Here is a 21,613-nt window from a genome sequence, read left to right as displayed (position 1 = left end):
TAAGTATCCTTGAGGTTGTGGGAAGACCTGACACAGTGCTCCCTAGGGCAGGGGCAGAGTTGGAAACCAGCGCCGAAACAGGGTCAGGCTGTTCTTGCAATGAGAAACATACAAGGAATACATGGAGTTGAGACAGAAGTAGGAGACCTGAGGCTGAGTGCACTAACTGCTATTCTGGAAGAAGCTACCCTCCCGTTGTCTGCTATCAGTGCCTGCTGCTCTAGGTGCCTTATGCCCTCCCTCAGCAGCCACCGCTGTGGCTGTGACATAGGAAAAACAAATGCTTGGACCGTGAAGGTCTTACCATGCCTTACCTGTTGTCCTTGCAATTACGTGTACGTTAGGCTTCCTGTCCCAAGATCACGCAAACAACATTTGTGGGACTACCCTCAAGTTTCCCGAAGTGCCAGGGATCCTTACTGACTGAGAGACCCACCCTTCGTTTTCTTCCCCACCACACATGCAAAACAAAACCAGTGCAAGTGAAAGCAGTAGAGTCGAGTCTGCCCTTAACGGTAAAGGTAGAAACCCTTATACTACTTATTCTCTGTGCTAACATTTGGTGTCACCAAGATACATGATGTAGCCTGAACCAAACCGCAGAAATGCACACAAATTGGAAGAAAAAGTCTTTTTAGTGTGAAAAATTCTGCTATGTGAAGGATGTTTTGCAATTGCCCGCAAAGAAGTGGTAGAGAGTATAATTCAGTGACTGCTTACCATGGAGACTGTGTTAAAGATGGCAGTGGGCAGATGTTGAGTGGCAGCAGAAGTGCTGGAGCAGGCCTGGGAAATGAGGTGAGTCCCAGACCTTGGTGAGATCCAAAAGTAGCAGGAACTGGCAGCTGCCACCTTGCAGAGAGGCAAGTGGCTGACGGTAATGTATTGACTCCATGAAAGGCTGGAACTTCCAGCTCGCAAATACTGTCTGCCAGCATGGATCATAGAATCATTTCGGTTGGAAAAGACCTTCAAGATCATCGAGTCCAACCATTAACCATGCCCCCTAAACCATGTTCTGAAGTACCCTGTCCACTCGCTTTTTGAATATCTCCAGGGATGGTGACTCAACCACTTCCCTGGGCAGCCTGTTCCAATGCCTGACAACCCTTTCAGTAAAGACATTTTTCCTAATATCCAATCTAAGCCTCCCCTGCCCCAACTTGAGGCCATTTCCTCTCGTCCTATCTCCAGCCACCTGACAGAAGAGACCAGCACCCACCTCACTACAACCCCCTTTCAGGTAGTTGTAGAGAGCGATAAGGTCTCCCCTCAGCCTCCTTTTCTCCAGACTGAACAACCCCAGATCCCTCAGCCGCTCCTCATAAGACTTGTGCTCCAGGCCCCTCACCAACTCGGTTGCCCTTCTCTGGACACACTCCAGCACCTCAATGTCTTTCCTGTAGTGAGGGGCCCAAAACTGAACACAGTACTCGAGGTGCGGCCTCACCAGTGCCGAGTACAGGGGAACAACCACCTCCCTGCTCCTGCCGGCCACACTATTTCTGATACAGGCCAGGATGCCATTGGCCACCTGGGCACACTGCTGGCTCATATTCAGCCGGCTGTCAGTCAGCACCCCCAGGTCTTTCTCTGCCGGGCAGCTTTCCAGCCACTCTTCCCCAAGCCTGTAGCGCTGCATGGGGTTGCCGTGACCGAAGTGCAGGACCCGGCACTCGGCCGTGTTGAACCTCATACGATTGGCCTCAACCCATCGATCTAGCCTGTCCAGATCTCTCTGTAGAGCCTCCCTACCCTCAAGCAGATCGACCCTGCCTCCCAACTTGGTTGTCGTCTGCAAACTTGCTGAGGGTGCACTCAATCCCCTCATCCAAATCATCAATAAAGATATTAAACAGAACAGGGCCCAACACTGAGCCCTGGGGAACACCACTTGTGACCCGCCGCCAACTGGATTTCACCCCATTCACCACAACCCTCTGGGCTCGGCCATCCAGCCAGTTTTTCACCCAGTGAATAGTGCACTTATCCAGGCCACAAGACGCCAGCTTCTCAAGGAGTATGCCATGAGAGACAGTGTCAAAGGCCTTGCTGAAGTCTAGGAAAATAACATCGACAGCCTTTCCCTCATCCACTAGGCGGGTCACCTGGTCATAGAAGGAGATCAGGTTGGTCAAGCAGGACCTGCCTTTTGTAAACCCATGCTGACTGGGCCTGATCCCCCTCTTTTCCTGGAGTTGCCATGTGAGTGCTCTCAAGAAAAACCGTTCCATAATCTTCCCCGGTACCGAGGTCAGGCTGACAGGCCTGTAGTTCCCCGGGTCCTCCCTCTGACCCTTCTTATAAATGGAAGTCACATTGGCAAGCCTCCAGTCCTCTGGGACCTCCGTATGCTTGTGTTGTCTATCAGCATCCCCACCCTCTAATTTTGGAAAGAAGACTGAATTTTTTCATGGTGCCCATGAAGGCTCACTGACCTGAGGTTTTAGTCTCTGCTGTGTCATTGACTGGCATTTGGCTGGTAACATTCATTCTTTGTTAGTATATTAAGGGCATAGCTAAGAAAAGTGTAGTGTAAGTGGATCAAATACTTGAAGATAGCAGCTTAAAATTTTCCATTTGCCCTTCTCTTCAGCAGAAGACTAGGTATTGAACTAAAAAAAAAAAAAGGTGCAAAAATAGCCACTTTGCTTAAAAGTCCTTTTTTTTTTTTTCCTTCTTGCTGACAAGAGACCAGCCCCCTTTACCCCTGCTGACTATTTCTCACTTGGTAGATTAAAACTGAACTTTTTCCCCCAGGTTTAAAAAATCCTAAACCCTAAACTTGGAGCAACTGTTCTAAACCATGTGATTTCTGGAAAATGAAAGAGAATTAACACTTCAGGAACTAGCACTTCTCCCACAGGCTTCCAGCCCCCTGGGTTTATTGAGAACAGCATATACTGTAGCTAAGGTTTGTGGGGACAGTATTTTAGACTTGTGCAATTATCTTGCCAGAGGCAAAGGATATTCTGGGAAATCAGCCAGGAGAAATTTACAATAAGCAGGGCAAGTGGTATAAATGTAAGAATAGGGTGGGATGCTTGGGTGTGGAAACAGTTGGCGTGGGATTGTGTTCAAACTGCATGGCAGCCTTGGAAAAGGAAGCTTGAGAGGAGGCATTTATAAATGCTAGGGCTTTGTATAGACCCATCCTATTAAGAAGCTTGAGGGGACAAAAAAAGATAAACATACTGCTTTTGGGCCATGAAGACAGTTGGATCAACACTCGGGTACATACATCACCAACTTCCAAGTTAAAAGGATCTGGCTTTCTCTGGTACTGCTCACATGACAGAGAATAGCAAGCCAAAGCACTATAAAGCAAATGAGGAGGGAATACACATACCAAAGCAGCCAGGATGTTCAATTTACTTATTAGCGTTCCTTTATTTCTACTTTCTGTACTAAAATAGAATGGAAGGGGCAGAACTTCTGGCTCTGGCCAAGTGTCCTATCTTCATTGAACTTAAGCTTTATTTTTTCATGCATGCACAGGAGATCCAGTTCCAGCATGGATGAGCTGATCTCTGATCCAAGCATGTAAGTGCATCAAGCAACAAGTGAGTGCAACGAGAAAAGGTTGAAAGAGAAATAGGTTTAATTGTGTAAGTATGGGTGTTGGAGGGAGCATGCATCTCTGCTAAACAGGATGCCAGAAGATATATTTACTCACATAGAAAACAAGGCACATGCAAAGAAAGTTGTTCTGCAAAGTCCTCTGGTGGAAAAAGCAGCTGAGGGAGAAAGTCCAAGCGAATAGAAAAGAGAAGAAAACAGACTCAAGGAATCTGTACATTCCAATCATAACATCCCCCAAAGGAAAAAAGTTTGCTATGAAAAAAGAAAAAGAAAGGTATTTGGTGAAATAAGGCATTATGTGTTTCTTCAAAACCACCAAATGCCTTCAACTCCAGTTCCTTTTCATGCCAAGTATGTTGAGGTAACCACATTGTGCTGTTTGAAAGCAACCTTTCTCATTTAAGAACAGTATGCTGCTGAGGCTTTGTGTGTGCTCGAGCCCAGCGTTTTCTGGTTGAGTAGAGGCCGTTCCGCCCAGAGTTCAAGATGGGGCTGGGAACATTCTGCAGTCCAGAGAATAATCCCCAGATTGGGCAACGCATTTGTCTACAGGTTGAGTTCATATACTTAGCACTCCACCCAGTGTGGCCTCTTGGCTCTGCATCCAACTAGTTAAATTCCTCTAAAGTGTAAATGTCAGGCCCACCTTCCCACACAATGCAGAAGGATTCATGTTACCACCTTCAATCACTTTCTCTTCCAGCTTCTCCCTTCCATCACGGCATGCACTGGAAAAGTACCCATCTGATGGTCACAACTCCACCCTCACCAAAGCCAAAAGCCGCAAAGAAATGTCAGTGCTAACTCCTGCTTAAGCAGCTCTCTGGGGTATTGTTGAGAATATGCTGGATCTGGCCATGCCTGTATCCGCATAGCTGCAGAGTGATCTCTGTCTCTGCTGTTATTCTCTGCTGTTATTCAGCTGCTTTTTACTTGCTGCTACTGGTGCCAGACCCTAAATGGACAGCCAGTGCCCAGGGCTAGATTGTCAGGGGTTGCAGCCCCCTCTGTGGTTGCTGCTGCTCAGATGCAGTACTGGTGAAAGGTGTTCCTTTTTTGATGTGTACTGGGCTAATGAAGTGAGCATGCTGATTTGGCAGGGATTTGGGAGCTGAAGGAACCCAAGTGTTGCTTGCTTTCTCTGGCCCAGTTCCTCTGTGAGAATGGTGGGATGTATGAAAAGCATAAAACTATTCCACAAGCAGTCTTCATCCCTCTGACTTATTCAAACAAGCAAGGTGTAAATAAGAAATGAAGAAAGAAGGAAGAAACAACAACTGTGTTACTACCCATGTTCTCTTATCCTTCTTGGGAGCTGTGTTTCTCCTGCTCTTTAGTCTGGGTTGTTTGTAAAGTTAAATCACAATATGCTGTGGAACAGCCTTCATTACATTTTCTTCTTAAAAGGAGGAGATGGTTGCAGGTGCATTTTCATTAAGAACCTGTTCCAAAGTAACACAGGAGAATGAAACCAACTTCCCTGCCTTTGAAGCCTCATCAGAAGTGAATGTATGAAATCTGTGAACCTTAAGGGTTGTACTGTGGTGGGAGAATTGGCCATCCTTTAAAAGTGTTCCTTTTTATTGCTTTACCCTAAATGTTTCTCAAAGTAGAGGGAGGGCTGTGTATGTTCACCCATACTGTGCAACTTATCCAAGTATTTGTAAATTGGAAATACTGTAGCCTGGAACATTGGTTTCAACTGGTGAGTAGCTTCTTTCCCAGTCTGTGTCCTTCCAGCCTTACCATGCAGCTGATGTCTAATGTAGGCTCTCCTTTTGGTAGTGCAGACAGATGCAAGATAAATGTCTAACATTTCTGCTATTTCCTTTGCTTCTGACTCTAGTTCTACTTGTTCATTCTTCAGAGGACAGATCACTTCCTTCAACAGTTGTCTATTATATACAGTACATACCAATGTCAGAATAATGTTTAAGCATTCAAGATGTTCTGTAGCTGTCCATGCTAATTTTGTTTGTATGCCTCTGACAAGCTGCATTAGTTTTTCCCCACTTGTTTTTCATTTTTGCATATGGTGTGCCTGTGGAAAAGTTTGGGGATGGGTGAAGGGAACTATTATCTTCTTTTTGTTGCACATGAGGGAGAAACAGCCATGAGACTTAATCTGGATGAAAAAAAGTAAAAACACTAGAACTACATCCTCTACTCATGACACATAGCAAGTTCCTCTTTGTTTTGACCCACATTACATCTTTGCTTGGTAATAGGAAGTAGGTCATCAAAATAATAGCAGATGCAGTTGGGACACTTCTGAAATCCTCTAAATTTTGTAAATGCTTCTCAGCTGGGCAAAGCAGATACATTGCTGATGATACCAGATCATCTGATTTCTCCTGGGAATAAATGAAGATAATGCTTCTGCTCCTTTTACTTCATCTGTTAGTCAGCTTTGATATGTTGACTACAAAGGGCTCTCCAGGACATCATGGTAGAAGTGAATGAAGTTGTGTTTGGGAGTTCATTGTTCTTAGTGAGTTCTTTAAAGGTAACTTGTCTGCCTAACCCACTGACTCCTTAAAGGCATTACTGAGAGACAGTTTGGGGTCTCTTTGCATGGATACAAGGCCAGCAGAAAAGTGCATAAAAGCCTTGAACCCTGTTATGCAAACACAAACACAACAGGTGCAGTGGAAGGATAACCCTGGTATCTTTCCAGCACCTAGCTAATGGTAAACTGGCTCATGCTTCATCCAGATAAAGTTGACACAATCTGGTGGACTTGGAAGAGGCAAGTAGAACATCAAGGAGGATGGCCTCTCTGCTCCAGACAGAGGAAGTGCACTGGATTTCAATTGCTTTCAGGAGGCCTCAACAGTGGGGTATCAGCATCTGGCCCAGATTTTTCCTCTCTGCTGGGTATCTCTTCCTCTACCCATGTCTCTGTTTTCATTAATGCTTTGAATGGGAAGTGATGCAAAGCACATACGAGCAACAAAACCTCAAAAGCTGTTCTGACTTCAGAGCTTTCCAGGAGTATTCCAATCTTAACTTAAAAATACTTTAGGATCTTTCTCTCCTTGTTGTACGTTTAGCCTGAGTGTAATCATCCATGCTAAGTAACCTTGCATAGAACCTCCCATATAGTGTTTTTAACCTAGGTTTCTCAAGCAATATGACTTAGGCACTTGTCTTTGTGTCAGGTGTCATCCACCTGCTAGGACCTTTTGGCTGATTTCAGCTATGCTGGACAGAGATGTAGAAATTTGTTGTCATTCTACTTGCTTCAGAGAAAAGCAGGCAGTTGTGAGAAAGAGAGAAAGGAAAGTCTGTGGCACCTCTGAAAAGGTGTCAGAGAAGTTGCATGAGAAGATGTTATGAGAGATACCAGAGAAGTTTTGTGTCATAAATGATTTTTAAGTGACACCAAATGATCCACCTTCAGGATTCAATGCTATAAAAAGCTGTGTATGATTTCTTCCAGAGGTCATGGAAGCGCTTGCCAGACTCTTGAAAATGTTTGCTTTCTTGGATAGCCTGGGCTTAGATTTGGTTGCCTTCTGCAAAGGTTACCTTTCTTCACAGGTGCTTTGAAAGGCTAAGTTTTGGGTAATGCAATGGAAGGCAGAGACTGAAAGACAACTTAACCTGATTAGTTAAAGAGTTTTTGTGTTCCATAAGTGTTGTTTTATTGTGACTTGGATGGATTTCTGTATGATATGAATATTTCTTAGGATATTTTTGTTTTGCCCTTTTTTTTAACCTCTAGCTGCTAGTTCATAGATCCTTGGAGAGGTACTTAACAAGCTGGAAAAAACACCAGAATCAAACAAACAAAAAAAGTGGAAAGATTGCATGAGTCCTTGATGTATAATGTAGTAATATTTCAGTTGCAATACAAATGATTTATTTACCGTGGAGTAATTCTGTACTGATAATAAAAGCACATTTCCTCTTGGAACAAGCCGTTGCTGTTTGCAGATCAAAACTATTCATTCATGGAGTAGTTCTTCTTGCCCCTGTGTCTCATGTGTGAGCACCACCAGGTGCCAAATGCAATCAACACAAATTCTGCTCTTGCTCACACTGATATCAGCCTTGCCCAGAGGAGAACTTGGCTTTTAGGCTGTGTGTCACGTTTTAAGAAAAATAATATTGACTCACATTATTTCAAAATCATTGTTTATAGCCAGCAAATTTTAAATCAAAACACTCAGGCACGTTTTCCTTCTACGCTCATTGCTAAATAAGCCATGGAAAAGGTTTCTGTTTGCAGAACTTTGCCCCCCCCCCCCCCAAGATTACTACGTTTCACATGTTCTAGTTCATCCCAAGATCGTGCTATTGTTCTCTTCAAAGTTTCCTAGGCCATTAATCTCTCTCTATTGTTTCCACTTGGCCTCAGGATAGGTCAGTTGGAAATTGCATTGCTGGAGAATACTCTGGTCTTGAGAACACAAAAAAAGGAGTGAGGAGAGCCTCCAAATACTGTTAGTTCTTCATTCACAGTGTACAACTAAGTCAACCCACAACAGCTGTGTTACTAAATCCTTTATCTCCTCAAGGCCAGCAGAATATACTAGGCATCAGGCACTGTGTTCAGCAACAGCTCCTATTCTCTTGTTTAAAAAGTGGGTCTTTTCACATCGTATTTCCATGCTGCTCTATTTTTCTCCTTTGTCTTTAACTATACACCAGGGTCCAGTATATTGGATATGACAGTTCAAAATGTGTATATAAGGCTCAGTGACACACAGCTAACACTGCGGCCACAAAGGAACAGTTATGGCAATTGAACTGTGTGAGCCACTGTGGTGTTGCAGATCCATCAGTCTTTCCATTGTGACTCCTCCTCGCTCCCGGAGGATTTATAGGCGCATTTTTGAGAGGACTCCAGTAACTAAAATAAAAATGTATTTGTCTCCACAGAAATGTTGCAGCCACATATGTGGCTATCGGGGTAAAAAAAAAAAATTGAAGCCCCATCAAACTCCTGCTGTAGTGGCTCTACTGATGGATTTTCAAAGTCTTGTCTTAAAGCACGTGACTTTTTACCTATTTTTACATCTGTTTACTGTTTCTGACTGATACATGGGACAAATTAAAGTGTTTCAGGCAAGAGCATATACTCCTTAGGACAGGAAAGGTTAATTTGACTACTTTCTGACTAAGTATGTAATATAGTCTTTCATTGTTCAGTTTTCTTTCTTTACATCTCCTAAGATCTCTGCTTCATTCAAGCCACAAGGTGGTTATATTCTGGGGCAGAATTTGTATGGGGCAGAGAGCCAGGAGCATGTTCAGAACTGGAACAAGGCCAAGGGGTACAGATGATCCAGGAGGGTGCCCTTATGAAGACAGCTGAATAGCTTGTGCTGTGCTGGAGTCAATGCCAGCCTTTGCCCCAAAAAGTCTTGCTTGTCATTAGGGAAGTTATTTGAGCCAAATTTCTTGTGGATGGCCACTAAGGGTGTGTTCTTCACTTCATGGGTTGGTCAGTTCAAGGCACTGGTGCTGGACTGGCAGTTACAGCCCAAAACAAAGACCAGAGGTGCTGTAATTTTTACATAGTAATTTGGACACTCCATCCAGAAGATCTTTGGCTGGAAGTTGAGTGAGCTGTGCCCACATCCTGAGCTGGCCTGATGATGCATTGCCATGTTACAACAGGACTGAGCCTGTGCTTGTAAACTCTGTCTCTCAGCAGGGGCTGTGGCTTGTTAGCAGATAAATTTCAGTTGTCAGGGAATGAAGGGGCCCTATGAAAAGGACATCAGCTGAGGGCAAATGCTTAAACTCTCCTGTTGACTGATGTGGTCTAGGGAGAAAGGACACCGGCTTGCTTCTGGGGTGCGTGAGTGGCTCCCTGTGGAAAAAAGCTCTTGGTGGGGGAGGTTCCCAAAATGTCGAGTGTCTAAAAGGTGCTGGGTTCCAGTCATTCCCTACACACAGGCCTCCTGAGAAAAGGGCTCATGGGACCACATGATTGCAGACCAGTTTCTTTTGTATACGCACAAGGTGACCAAGTTTGATTCACACAAGCAACTTTGCCACCTGAACGTAACATTGTTTTGTTTTTTGGAGGGAAGAAATCTCCCACCTATTTATTGGTGAATGTAGCAGAAAGCTCATGTTTTCCATGTCCAGTGCAGCAAGTGCATATCTGAAGGCAGTATCCACAGGGATTTGTCAAGTACTTTGTCCCAGCACTGTTCACTGGCAGCAGGAAAGGAGGTCTACTGAAGTATGTGGGACAAACGTGCCCTCTTGAGTCTGGAAGCCTTTTGAGGAGAGCTTGGGACTGCTAGAGCCAAGGGACATTGCCCTGTCATTTTGCATCAGAGGCCTGTGATTTGGGAGACTGAAGTCTAAGGTTCAGACTGTGGTGCTGGGGTTGGGTAGTTAAATCTTGTTTTTTTAAAAAAACAACCACTTTTTTTTTTTTTCCTTCATCTTTATTTAGATACTGATCTCCAAGAAACATCATAGTTATCTGCTGAGCAGGAACTCTTGGTCCCGCAGCTGAAAGCTCCTCTTACCTGGGGGAAAAAGGATGCCTGCTTAGCTCTTTTAACTTTGGTTGTTAAGCCCAGACTGCCAAGAAATGTACTTGTGAGGGAGGTCTACTGCATGTTGCCTGGTTGTAGCCTCAGGCTACAGCCTCCTGTCACATCATCCCCAAACACTAGGCATGTGCCTTTCCCATGCGAGACCTCATGTGTGGGTTTGCATCTGTTCCAGGTCAGACATGCACCCCTCTCGCATGACTGTGCATTCAGGGTTGATACCAGTGTTAGAGGGAGGAAATTTAGGGAGGCGTGCATTGGTGGAACTCATCTGGACTGCCGAGAGTAAAGTAGAGATTGAGGCTACAGAGTGTGACTAAGAAGTAGCTACATCCAATAGACAGGGGAAGATCTAAAATGTTAACCCCATCTTTCCTGTTCATGGCCTTTCGTAAAGCTGGCATAATCTTAAGGATAATGCTAGCCCTTAAGCCAGAAACCCCTTATTTTAGAACAGGCATAACAGAACACTTAGGCAGACATTCCACATCTGCTCTGCTCTTCTATAAACCCTTTCCACTGCAAAGTTTGATTTATGATCTATGAAGAAATCCTCATTTGAATCCTAATCTAGCATTTAACCACGCAGTATTTGTTGTTCGTAGCTCTTTCTAGGAAGGATCAATCTTATTTAGCTTCCAACAGTCTTTCTTTGTTAGCGAAGTACTCAAGTCATCTGGATTTCAGCTGTTGCTCCCCACGCCCCCCAAATTATTGGAGACATAGCTATGTCCAGAAAAACATAATGTATTGGCTGTACAGAGAGCCCATTGTACTGCCCAATCAAAGAGAAACCGCCACCATGTGAAATTAAACATGGCCTGGGGCAGGCATGAATCTGGTATACGCTGGTGTTTGCAAACTTGGTCTTGGTCTTCTGGAGCCGGTGCAGTCTGTAAGTCATCTAATGATGGGTTAGGGTCAGCTCACTAACACATTTTGAAGTAAGATAATAGTATTTTGGAAGGATAGTATGATTTGATTTGTGACAAACAGTACAGGTATTCCTTTATTGATTTGTTTGTTTGTTTTGGTGGGGGTGTCACCTCTGAATGGGTAGTATGCATCTGTGAGTTTGTAACTGATTACTGTGTACTTACGGAGTTCAAAAGAAATCAGGAAGGAAATGTAAAACAATAGATGAGATAAGCAGCATTGTTACTTGTTTACAGTAACAGGGTTAAATAGCTGGGAAGAAGAAACTTCTTAGCTTTAGTCCTGGTAGAATTGGTTTGCCTAAATTGAAAAGCAAGAAATGAAGCACTAAACTGTTTTATAACCTAGCCTAGAAAATGAAAGGGGTAGTGCAGTGAGTCCAGCTGTCGGTGAGGCTGACGGGCTGATACACCCTCTCACAAAAACACCAGAATGTGCTCACGCACCCTCAGAGCGCAAGCAAGGCAGGCTGGAGGTGGTGTTCATGGGTGCAAACAGGAGATTGTGAAAGATGAAAGAGTAAAACCTGAGTGATAGGGTTTTTACTGTTTTCACTTACTGATCTAAGCACTCTGTACCATTGGGAGAAAGGATAAATGCTTCTGTCGAGGGAAGAGTCTGGGTTTGAGACAATTTACTCTTCCTGCATCTCAAAGGGCCAGAGGCCTTGTGGCTACCACACCTATGGGTCCATAGTGCTCATGTGTTCAAGAATGGTGGACACAGCAGCCCCCAGTGCCCTTTCTAATAGTGAGGTGCAGAAAGCTTGGCGTGTTGTTTAGGAGGGTCATTTGGCCTAAAAGAGGTCTGAGGCACTGTTCGGTTTCTCTTGAAGACAATGTCTGAGAAGCAAGTGTTGCACATAGAAGAAAGCTTCTATGATGGAATGTGGTTACCAAAGGTTACAATGAGGTGGCTGGCTCAGTGTGGTTGAGTAGGAAGAAAAAATAGAGCAAGAAGTAAGCTTTGACTTTGTTCAGGAAAAACCTCTTGTCCTGTACAGCAGTGAAAATTGGTGGATATGGAAGGTGCAAAATGGAACAGGATAGGAACAACTTGAACGTTAGGAGTTTTATCATGGAGCTCTGAGCTGCATGTCTTCTGGTGTGCTGCTGCTTTCATGTGGAATAAGCTCTCTTTTGGGGCCCCTTCAGTTAATTAATGGCATTCAGAACCAAGTCTGCTAAAAAGCTACAGCCAACAGAATATATCTGTTTAAACTGTTTTCCTGGAATGTCCCTAAACAAAAGCTAATTCCCTGGAGGGAAATGCTTTAGTGTCCTTTTGCTCGGAAATCATCAGATTTCAGTCCGTTCTGAAAACCGGTAATTCTAATAAAATGATTCTTTCCAAAAGATACTTGGGTTGTTTTCCACCCTGCTCAATGAGATCCATATTCCATGGCACTGACTGTAAGTGAATGGTTTGAAGATAAATGAATGTCATGTCATGAATGTGTTTTTACTTTCTCATGGGGAGCTAATTAAATTCTGAAACAAGGGATTTTTTATTTATTTTCTTATTAAAAAAAAAAAGGTCTGTTAATCCTATGGAAAAAATGGCATTTTTAACCCTGCTTTGGTTATTACTATGGTAGTCTGTGGTAGGAAAGGAAGTTAGGGACAGAACTTCAGTTTTATTTCTAATTGAGACTTTTGAGAGTCTAAGTTTCTCTCAGTTTATTCATAACTTAGCAACAATCTGGATTCATTTAATAAGATGCTGAAATTGCTTACAAAGAAGTAAATAAGATGGTATGGTGCGTGCAGGTGTGTATGCCTGTATGTCTAGCTTCTAATTTGTGCATCCCACCCCCGTCTCTGGGACTGGGATGGAGATTCAGGGTTATTAGTTACAATGCTCCTTGCTAGTGTACTGAAGGGCCAAGGACAAGATGCTGTCTGTGTCATCTGAAAGAGAGGAAATGGAGAGCAGAGGTTGAACCCATTCAGAGCCAAATAAATATCACTTTAAAATATGCTTTGAGTCACACGCTTCCTGTGGGCACTGCACAGGCAGTGAGCCTGGATGGAGAGTGTTGAAAGAGATGGCTTTGTTCAAGAGTGCTGATATGCGGGAAACGTTAGATTAAAGGGGAACAACAGAACAAAACCACTTGAGAAATGTGTCTGCTGAACAAGGAAGAAAAAGTCCCCAAGACAGGTTGTGGGCTTGTTCTCATTGCTCGTCTAGAGCTGTGATGGGCGTCCATGTAATTTGCTGAGACAAGTTGCCTGACTGGTGGTAGCAGCAGCTGCACTGGGAGCTGGAGGGAGACTGAAAAAACACATAGCTGCTACCACATCTCATGGCAATGACTGATGTGCTAATTGGCAGGTAGGGGCTCAGGAATGAGCTGTGGCTCCCCAAGGTTCCCCTACCTCATAACAGGCCTGACCCGTTTCCTTTTTGCTTTGAGCTGTGGTGTGGAGGGGAAGAGGACACCTTTTCCCTCCTCTGTGAACTCCAGGATATGTTCAAGGGCTTTGTAGAATGAAGGTCTTGAAACAGTGTTTAAGTTCAGCTCCAGGAGATCTACCTACTGCCTCTTTTTCCTTTACCCACAGTAGATTGCTGTGGGATGTAAGTAATGCGAACCCCTGCGTAGGCATGATGGCCAGTGATTCTGAGATCTTAATCCAGAGGTACAAGGATATAAACTGGAGGCAAGTTGAAACAGTAAGATTAAATCCCCTGATCCTCTCTGAAAATTGGAACTTTTATATATTTGGCTTTCCTATTCCCCTTTGCCCTCACAGATCCAGCCTTGCTAAGGCACCCTCAGGATGAGGACAGTTCCCTACTCTGGGTTCGGTTCAGCTCAAAGTAGAAGTCCCAAATGAGGTGGCTTTTTGTTTCATCTTCTAACCTGAATCAGTCACGAATACTCAGTGACCACTTAATCAGAGGCTCCTTTGCGGTTTCAAAGGATTGTCTTCCAGATTTAGCATGTTTCCAAATTGTTTCCTACTCTTCTGTTCTTGGTGCCGGATCATCTGCCAGCTTTGTCAGCCAGGATGAAATGTGGATAGTGGACTCCAGGCATTTTCATCCAAAACTTTCAGATAATTACAAAGTAATAAGTAGACGATTTTCACAATCCTTGGAGAGTTAAGTTTTTACAATTGCTGGCCAGGCTTTTTGACGCAACAAATTCAGAAAAGAAAAACAAGTTTTCTCGTGCTGAGGAAGGAAAATCACTCTCTAGTTTTTGATGGCTAACCAGTCTTGAATAAGAACCATGTCTGACAACTTTCAGATATAGCAGTCGTGTACAAGCTACGTGTTGTTCAGTTTGTAACTCTACAAATCAGGATTCTGAAGAAACTGCTAACAGCTGCCCAGATTTCATTCAGCAGCAAAATTGGAAGATGAGGACGTAATTTAATGGCAAACCTCTTTCTTAGCAGCTTGAAGGCTCCCTTTTGAATTGGATCCTGGAAATAGTTATTCTGGCCCTGGTAATGCTTAAAGATAGACCAAAATATAAGGAAATAAAAAGAGATGAGATTGAATTGAACTCAAATCTTAGATCCAAGCTCCCTGAATTTGAGGATTGAATCCATTGGTGGTGGGAAAAAAAATAATAATTAAAAAAATGGTCCTAACAAACACTAGTTACTTGTAACAGAACAACCCTATTTGTTAAATGTCTGCGTTCTCGGTACACTGAGAAACCATCATTTTATGTGAATCTATCCAAGTTATGCAAATATAGTTTTGAGTACTCTGCATAGACCTTTGAAGCAACATACTCTAATTTACCTGTTACCATGGTGGTTCACTATTTACTTTAATAGTTGATTTTTTTAATACTTAATTTTTATTCTTGAGTTATGATCTGAAATCCATGAAGGAAGTGGAGAGAGCTCCACAGTGGTCCACCAGCATGGCATCACCTAGCGAGTACTGATTGAAGGTGGGCTAAGGACTTGGTTCAAAGTCCATTTACAAGGCTTTTAATCAACTTCAAAGGACTTTGGGTTAGTCCCTTTTTTCCTGGTGAACTGTGTAAAACTACAGAACCATTAACAGCATAAGGTGCTGCTGGACTTAAGTGACAGAAATGAGCCGTAAAGAAAATGAGAGTTTGTATACAGATGGGCAGGGTGCTCTGACAGCCTCTGTGAAGCTTTTCTTTCCCTGTTTGAAGAACTGGCTTTCTGATACCCCTCAGTGGAGGAAAATCAGAAGAAAGTACATCCAATGCAGGCTACCAAAAAAGCTTGTCAACCTGCTAGTGCAGAGGTGCCCCTGTTCTGTCATTCTGGTTTCTGAGACAGGGTTTCCCATCTCCGGCTGAGTAAGCATGCGAGAGGGAAAAGAAATTGCTGCTGTGTTTTCATGCTGAATTTGGAGTTGTTCCCTTATGTGGTGATACCCTGGTAATCTCATTTGTCCAATTTGAAAACCACTGATCTACCAGGCTGGGAGAAAACTGGAACCAGAAGGGACCTCCTAGGCCTATTCTCACACAGATTCTTGGTACAAACCAGTGTGTTTGCAGTTTTCTGTATGATGCCTCAGCACTCGAGTGCTGAGGCATGGAGTGGATCCCTTGTGCAGGGGAAGGTGTGTGAGAGGGTCTGTAAGGCCTTATAGAAGTCAAGCTCCTAACACCCACCCCTTCACTCTCTTTCGGAGGAATGGGAAATGAAACAAAACAGAGAAAAGGCCATCTCAGACGAGGTTATCAAGTGAACTTTGTTCTTCACAGGTGAGCATGGGCTGGTAGGAAGTAGGAAAAGCAAGTGAAAAAGATTATCCTGCTGGCAGGGTCTGTCAGCTGAGGCTGACAGGAGCAGAGCTACCTCAGCCTCCCCCAGAGCTTGTTCCTCAGGCAGGTTAGGGTCTTCACAGAAAAGAGTGGGGGGAGTACCTTCTTCTTTTAAACCCTTGTGGGTATAGAGAGACGAGTCCTAGCATGACTTTGATTCACCTTTCAAAGGACTACAGGTGTGGAGAGGGCTGCTGTGAGAGTGTGGAAAATAAGAGTAAGTCCTTTTTCTTGTGCTCCGTCCTCCTTCACACGCTGTGATGGCCAGTGTGATGGTTCCCAAGGGAAAAGTGTCTACCTTCAGAGCAAGGGCTTTCCTCAAAGGGAGAGATCTGTCTGTGGACTGGGGCTTCAGACAAGCAGGGCCTCTCCAGCTAATCCTGTCTGAGTTTAACATTGAAAAATGGTTTAATGACGGTGAAAGCTTGCCTCTCTTGATAACCATGCACTTGTAACAGGAGGCATGAGGTGGGTCTGTGGATTAACAAAAAGGCTTGAACATGTTAGAGGAGGAAGAGACAGGAGTTTGCTGCTGTGGCTAGAAAAGCTCTGAGAGCTGCATATTTCAAGGGTAAAAGTGACTGATTTCAGAAATGCCTGGTCACTTTCTTTTCCTTAGTTTTCCTGCCTTGCCCTGAAGATCTGCTCCAATAATAACCTTAGGGCTCATAAACATGAGGTGGTCAGAAAAGCGTGATTAAGAAACTGTAGAGAAAAGGGATGGGGAGGAAGGGAGGTAAGAACATTGCTTTGCGACTCTGTGGAGGGTTTGACTTCAGGAAGGAGGAGGCCAGAGAAGGTTCAGACCTTGAGGTGCAGCTCAAAGTTAGTATCGTTGTGTGAATGGTGTCCTGATATAGCTGCTTGGAAACATGCTGTTTTGAAAGTTGGGGCCTCAAGGCTGTAAGAGCTTAAAAACTGTATACCACTGGTCCTGTCACTGACTCACTTCTGGAACCAAATTGTCAAGGATAGTGTTTGCTTTCCAGATGTGAGGTTTAGGCTATAGATCAGTGTTGGGCCAAACAGGAGGATGATACACACCTGAAATGTGGCCACTGCATCTAGTCTCTCCTTAAGTATATCGTAACTTTAAATACATAAAAATGGCCGTGCTAAGGACATGCCAAGGGTCCCTCCAGCCCAATATCCCATCTCTAACGGTGTCTGAGTGATTATTCAGGGAAGATCAGGAACAGGGCAAACATACGTGATATTCTCCCCAAGGCAGTCTTTCAACATTCAGCTATTTTCACAGAGAAGGTCTCATGAGCCTTCTGTGGATAGTCTACTTAGTAACCCTTAATGAATCTTTTTCCCAAGTAAATTACTTCCACTGAGCCTCTGTAAACTTTTTGCATCCAAAACATGCTTTGGCAGGGAAACACACGGGTCAGTTACCTGTTCTGGGAGGAGCCACATTCCCCCTGTGCTGAATTAGAGTCTGTCTTCTTCAGAGATAACAGATATCTCTGTTATGTTGGGTCAGAGTTGTATTTTGGGAGATACTGTTAGGAAAACAGTCTGATCACTTCCTTACTGATGACACTTTTACAGATGAAGGGAAGATGTGATATAGCTCCACACCCGAAAGCACTTTCAGTTCAGGGGGCTTACACCAGTGGGACATGTGCAGCTTGTATGAAAAGTGAGTCTGTTAGACATAATGGATGATCTGTGGAGTGAAATGAATTGACGGGGATAGATTCTGGCAATACAAAAAGTTTGCATCAGGTTTTTAATTGCTTTCCTTGTGTTTTCCAACTCTTTCTCTGTTTCTATTCACAAGACTCCTTAAAAATGAAATCATAAATTTTCCACTTGCCACAGCCAATATCAGATGTGTGCAATGGCACTGAAGACTGGACCCAGATCTACTGGTAGATAATTAGATGCTAATAAGAAAGCGACTTTTACCAACTTTGGCGGCTTCATTTTTTATAATTGCTGGTTGGAGCTGCTGACACAGCAGAGCTTGGAAAACAATAAACTGTGTGTCCTCTTAGCAGGAAGGAGTGGTCCTATTTTTGTAGTACATCTTAAATGGCCAATTTTAATTTCCTACAAGGCTTAGGAGGGAGACCAGGACATGAATAATTGAGAGTGGAAAAAAACTAAAGTCAGGAGGAGATGATGTCGGAGAGAGACGTAGGTGATGCATGCAAAGACTTACATGGTGAAATTAAGCACAGGTAGATTTAAATGAGACATTTTGAAAAGCATTTTAACTCTGTGATCAATTAGACGCAGAATTGCTTGCCAGGGAGGTCAGTGAGGACTTGTCAGAGAAGTGTTCAGGTAGAAAAGATGAAACACTTAAAACCTGCTTGAGGTAGCAAGGCAATGAAGGGCATAGTGGAAAACCACTTCTCTGCTCACCTGCATCCTCCTGGTCTGTCCTGCTATGGCTAAGGAGATACTTGCTGCAAGTAAAAGATAACATATGGAATACATAAAAGGGAATATTATACAAAGCACCTATAAGCTACCTGGGGAATTCCCTGCCACCTCATCCCGTTTAGGGCTCATTCAAAGAAAGCATGAGAATCTGTTTGTCGTCAGTGGCAATGCTTGTCGAGGAGGATGCGCACAGTACTCAGCAGGAGTGTGTTCTCTCAGTGTTGGGTACTGACGTCCATACAGAAGCTGACATGTTGTTATTCTTGATGTTCATGATCTGATCTGTAGAAGGTGTGTATCATCTCCAGGGACTCAAAGATTCACCCTTCTGTAAGTATTCTAACTGCACAAATAAGCACATTTAGGTCCATTCTGGATGTTTTTCAAATTTGGGGCTGGATTCTCTGCTAATGTAAATTGTCAGTGTTCAACAAAGCCAGGAGGATTTACAGCAGCTGCAGATTTGACACTTCTCCCCAGCGACTGCCTTGGGGTTCAGTTCTGAGCTTGACAGATTGAGTTGTGACTCTTGTGCTCTTGGGCCCTTCTGTGAAGAGGTATTTTAAATTCTCCAATTCATCATCTTCCCTAGAGCTAGACAAAAAAACCAAAGGCTGACTTTCAGCCAGGAGGCTGACTGAAGCTATGGCACTTGTAATCCAGAAAAGAAAAAAAAAAAAAAAAAGAACAATCAAAGCAGACTTCTGGTTAATGTAGAGAAAGAATAATTATGAGAACTGAAAATTTGTGTACGAAAATGTGTTTGCACATTGAACTTTTCTCACCTGTGTGCTCAAGAGCACCCAGCTGTTCACATCCACAAGAAGATGTGAAAATCAGAAGGGCTGCAGCTGACAGTTACCATATGCAGAGGTAAATAACAATGCACAGTGGAAAGCAGAGAAGAATCAGGCCTTTTCTTTTAAAATATTTCTCTGGCCCAGATCATAGGAGTTGCCAGCTAAGGTCTTGGTGCCAAATTCATTAAGCCTCTCTAAGCATGTGATGACTACTCTTCAATCACTTATACTCCTGTAAATCAGCAGCATCTGATTAAAAGACAATGAAGTTACTGCAGTATCAGCTCAGTTGGAATAAGAGGATTAGAATATTTCTCAGTTTTCATGAGTATCATTTCTGCAAAGAAAATTCTGAAATAGATGATGCGGAGGAGGAGGAGGACACTGTTGCAGACAATAAAAGATCTGATTGCAATTTCTTTATTATTATTATTATTAATTGCATCTTATCTAGCCTGAATGCGTTTTTAATTTATTAGCCTCAGTCAGTCTTCAAGTACATTTTTATTATTAGAATACATTTCAAAACTGTCCTGTATGTAATTTTGTGCGTTTGGTTTGAGTCAGCAGTTTACAGTTTGTACAGAAGTAACATTTGCAATACCAAGTCCTAGAGGAATTTTTCAAGACAACAAGGTTATTTCATATGAGCAGTTAAAAAAAAAAAAAAAGAAAAAAAAAATTACAAATGTCTGTATTTTCTTGAGGGAGACATAGATTATTGCTTACAATGCTGTGGGCTGGAATGTGCCTCTTTCAGCTGGATGAATCCACATGCCCTTGCCAAGAAAGTTTTACATTTCCCTTTTTCCTCGGCTGCTGTATCCAGCCTTGGCACTGTATCTACTTATTATATTTATTTCTTGGATGTGCTGGTTCCAGCTTTGGCATTTACCGCATTTCTGTATTTGTCTCCCTACCCCCCTGTCTGACATCATTCAAATGAGATCAGGGTGGGAAAAAACCCACAGCTTGGAGAGTCTAGTCAGGTATAATAGTAAAAATAAGAGCTTACGTAGTGAGAAAAATGACAGACAGTTGGCTTGTTATGAGCAGGATTGTTCTTCAGGAGTTTTGCTGTTGTTTTCAATGAGATTAGGACTGGGCACTTGGCTGCAGTGAGAAGTGGACCCGGGCCATGTGGTTTTTCATCCAGACCTTCCCAAAACTCAGGAGTGTTTAAATCTGGCCTCCCCCTGGTGAGAAGATGCAATGCTTGGATGTACATGTGCATGAGTTGATCTTGAACGTGCCATGTAGGCAGAGCCCTGGCGTTAACATTCCCAAGCAGCAGTTTGCGGAGGGATTGCGATTGTCTTTGGAATTTGAACAAGATGCAAAATGGTGCCATCTCCTTGTGTATTCCTTTTTCCCAGCCATGCTTGTCCCATGTAAGGGCCAGAGATGGTGTGGCTCACTGTAGTGTCTTTCCAAAGCTGTAAATATCCAGCTGTTATATAAAAAAGTTGGTGCTTAATACATTTTCAGGAAGACAATTGTTTATTTGTGCTCATTTCTTGAACCCTGCTCCTGTATAGCTTATATTCAAAGAAAAGAGGCAAGGTTATTCTGTTAGTTGCTCCAGATTCAGAACAATGTTCTTTAATGCAATAGTTATTCTTGGTCTTGGCCCTTTATAGTCTTGATCTGATTTATTTAAACCACTGTGAAAAATCTGGGAGGCTGGCAAATTGTATTTCCTAATTCCCTGATTAATTTTCCTTAATTTTTTAATAGAGAAAATGAAAAGGAAACAAGCCTGAGAATTGATATATGGTGTATACCACAGCCTCTTTGGATGGGTAACATGAATCTGTCACATGCGCCTCGGATATAAATCACTCTGCACCACAGGGACCTTAAGACTCTTAGTACAAATGTACGTGTTGGGAAATGGTTCTGCAAATGTTACATGTATGTGTGCAGTAGCTAATTTGCAAGTCTAAAAAAATTGGCTTGTTTATGTCCTCTCTGAAGTAACCCAGGGTGCCTGGTCCATGTTGGGAAATGGGCTGCTTTGCCAAATGAAGCTTTAAAAAAAAAAAAAAAAGTCGGGTGGTATTGTAGCACAAAATGTCCCAACCTGGTAAACTTTTTATTTAATTTTGAGTTTATTTTTAGCACTTATGAATTAGTGAGACATCTTTTTCTCTCTGAGGGTGGAGCAGGGGATTCTCTATGTGGGCAGAGGGGGCGAGTCCTGTCACCGATTCAGTCCACAGTACAGGGCATGGGGAGCATGTGTCATCTGCTGAGCATGCAGTATAGACATCACTGTTCAGTCTCTAGAGACTGAATGTTACAGGCCCCTCTCAAAGAAACTGGACTTCCAGCTTGAGTTAGAGTGATGAATGACTTAAGCTCTAAAGATCTTGCTTTGATCCCTGATATGTTGGTCAAACTGAATGTTTTACCAGTCTTTTCACCTAAGTTTTATGTAGAAATGCCTGCTTCTGTGCAGTTCAAATCTGCCTCCAACCTGCAGCCCCGAGTGCTAAGTTTCATTTTGGTGTGATTTTTTTTTTTTCCCTCCACAAAGCTAGGATTAAATCAGATAGTTTCATTTGAGAAAAAATAGGAGAATGATTTTTGTG

The sequence above is a fragment of the Harpia harpyja genome, chromosome Z (assembly GCF_026419915.1).
Source record: "Harpia harpyja isolate bHarHar1 chromosome Z, bHarHar1 primary haplotype, whole genome shotgun sequence".
Taxonomy (NCBI): Eukaryota; Metazoa; Chordata; class Aves; order Accipitriformes; family Accipitridae; genus Harpia; species Harpia harpyja.
This window is presented reverse-complemented; position numbering follows the sequence as displayed.